The following is a 3,178-nucleotide window of genomic DNA, read 5'->3' as shown; positions in this document are numbered from 1 at the left end:
AAAAAAGCTGGGCATTGTGATGGGCACCTGTAGTCCCAGCTACTTGGAGGCTGAGGCAAGAGGATGGCTTGAGCCCGAGAGCTGGAGGTTGCTGTGAGCTATGATGCACTCTACCCAGGGTGACAGAGTGAGACTCTCAAAAAAGTCTCATCATCCACCTGACTGTGTTAGAGAGGTCTTGAGAAGGGCTTTTCATCTCTAAGACTAGGGAAACACCTGGAGGAAGTGGTCCAGAGGTGTCCACTCCCAGCCCTGCAAATAAACCCCCTTTGTCCTAGAGTAATTGGAAGAGGAGTTGGGGAGGCAGGTTAGCAAGTGAAAGGAAGTGACCTCCCCCCAGCAGCTTCTGGCCTAGGAGTGTGTGAGCCTGAAGGGTGCTCTCTGCAGGACTGCCTCCCATGCAGCCTGCTGGCAAGGCAGGGTGACCTCAGGCTAGGAATAGAGGAGGATAGCCACCTGCCTGCTTTCTCACTTGCCTGGCTCAGCTGGCATCCTGTGTCCTACCCCAAATTCTCAGCTGCTCAAAACCACAGTGACTGAATACCTTAATATGAAAATAAACCTCGATGGACTTTGGGGATAGGTTAATGGTTACATAATTCAGCATGTGTGTTAATTTAAATAAAGGCTTAGTCACTAAAACATCCCATCATACTGGAAGGGCAGCCCACCAGAAGGGAGGAGTTCAGTATTTTGTGGACAAGCAAAGTAGACAGAGATCAGGGGTTGCAACCTCCAGTGCTGGTGATGCTTGATGGGTAACAGAGACTGGCTGATCCCCACCTCCCAGGCAGCCTGAGTCCCTGCCTACCATTCTGGTGGCCTCAAGTCAGTGGATGCCCTTCTGGAGGTAGCCAAGGACAGGCTGGAGGACTCAAAGTGTGAGTGGGGGTGTGCACTTACATTGAGATCTGGAGCTTTCTTTTGCCACCCAAGATGTCTCTTGAGCTTGTCCACGTCTGCTACTTAATCTGTAATTCACTGACATTTAGGTCCATTCTTTCTTTTTGTCTATTACCAACAGTATGATACACAGCCTTATACCTGCTTCCTTATGGATGTTTTTTGGGTACCTTTCTAGGAACGGAATCACTGTGTCCAAGCCTACAATCTAACATCTTGATAGGCCACATTCATAGCAGCCAGAGCAGCACTGTCAGTATGAGCTCCCGTGTGGTAAAATATGGTATAGTATTTACCACATATTTATCATATCAACTGGCGTCACAGTTCACAGAAACCTCAAACTCTTGGGCTCAGGCGATTCTCTTGCCTTAGTCTCCTGAGTAGCTGGGACTACAGGTGCCTGCCACAATGCTTGGGTATTTTTTTTGTTGTTGTAGTCATCATTGTTGTCTAGCAGGCCCAGGCTGGGTTTGAACCTGCCAGCCCTGGTGTATATGCCCAGTGCCCTAACCACTGAACTATGGGTGCTGAGCCAACATGGTCATTCTTACTTGATGACTTCCACACTTATTTTTCATCTTTCTTTTAAATTTTTTACTTTGGGATAACTTTAGATTTACAGAAAAGATGAAGAGGTAATAGAGTCTCCTGCTCCAAATTCCCTAGTGGTCACATCCTGTTAAAAACAGGATAAATTCACATGGGCACCTCTCTTCAACTAAGCCCCAGACTTTACTGCAGCTTTCATTTTCCCCTAATGTCCTTTCCTGTCCCCGACCCCATTCAAGATACTACATGGCATATAGTTTTCTGTCTCTTAAAACCTATGACAGGGTCTTTCCTAGGGTTTTTTTTTTCATCTTCGTTTATTTTGAGACAGTGTTCGTTGTGTTGCCAAGACTATAGTGCTGTGGTGTGAGGCTAGCGCACAACCATCTCAAACTCATGAGCTCAAGTGATTCTTCTGCCTCATTCTCCCAAATAGCTGGAACTACAGTCACTGCCATGACACCCAATTAATTTTTCTATTTTTAATAGAGACAGGGCCTTGCTCTTGTTCAGGCTGGTCTCAAATTCCTGAGCTCCAGAGATCTCCCTGCCTCAGCCTCCCAGAGTGCTGGGATTACAGGTGTCAGCCACCTTGCCCAGGTGAGACTTCCTTTTTTTTTTTTTGAGACAGTGTCTCAAGCTGTCACCCTGGGTAGAGTGCTCTGGCATCACAGCTCACAGCAACCTCAAACTCTTGGGCTTAAGCAATTCTCCTGCCTCCACCTCCCAAGTAGCTGGGATTACAGGCACCTGCCACAACGCCCAGCTATTTTTTGGTTGTAGTTGTCATTGTTGTTTGGCAGGCCTGGGCTGGATTGGAACCTGTCAACTCTGGTGTATGTGGCTGGCACCCTAGCCACTGAGCTACAGGTGCTGAGCCAGACTTGTTTTTCATGACCTTGACAGTCTTGAAGGGGACCAGTCAGGTTTTCTATAAATGTCTCCTAATCTAGTTTTGCCTATTTTCTTTTCTTTTCTTTTTTTTTTTTTTGAGACAGAGTCTCACTTTGTTGCCCTCAGTAGAGTGCTATGGCATCACAGCTCACAGCAACCTCAAACTCCTGGATTCAAGTGATTCTTTGCCTCAGCCTTCCAAGTAGCTGAGACTACAGGTGCTGCCACAACGCCCAGCTATTTTTAGAAACAGGGTCTTGCTCTTCTTCAGGCTGGTCTCAAACCAGAGAGCTCATGCAATCCACTTGCCTAGGCCTCCCAGAGTGGTAGGATTACAGGTGTGAGTCACAATGCCCGGCCCTGGGTTTGCCTATTTTCTTGTGATTACACTGAAGTTATGAGTTTTCAGGAAGAACTTCCAGAGCCAAGGTGATCTCATCATATTCTGTCTGGCTACCTGTGACCCACAGGACCTCCCATGATGTTGACCTTGGCCACCTGGTCCATAGTCAATTACTGTCTTCCCTTTTCCCTGCCCTATTCTGTGGAAGCAAGTCACTAAATTCAGCCCACACTTGTTGGTAGTGTGTGTGGGGGTGTTATTTAAAAAATAAATTGGCTCGGCGCCTGTGGCTCAAGCGGCTAAGGCGCCAGCCACATACACCTAAGGTGGTGGGTTTGAATCCCCAGCCTGGGCCTGCCAAACAACAATGATGGCTGCAACCAAAAAATGGCCAGGCATTGCGGCGGGCGCCTGTAGTCCCGGCTATTTGGGAGGCTGAGGCAGGAGACTCGCTTGAGCCCAGGAGTTGGAGGTTGCTGTGAGCTG

The sequence above is a fragment of the Otolemur garnettii genome, unplaced genomic scaffold, assembly GCF_000181295.1.
Source record: "Otolemur garnettii isolate 467f Iridium unplaced genomic scaffold, OtoGar3 scaffold00029, whole genome shotgun sequence".
Classification (NCBI taxonomy): Eukaryota; Metazoa; Chordata; class Mammalia; order Primates; family Galagidae; genus Otolemur; species Otolemur garnettii.
The sequence above is the reverse complement of the archived record's forward strand: the minus strand, read 5'-3'. Positions refer to the sequence as shown.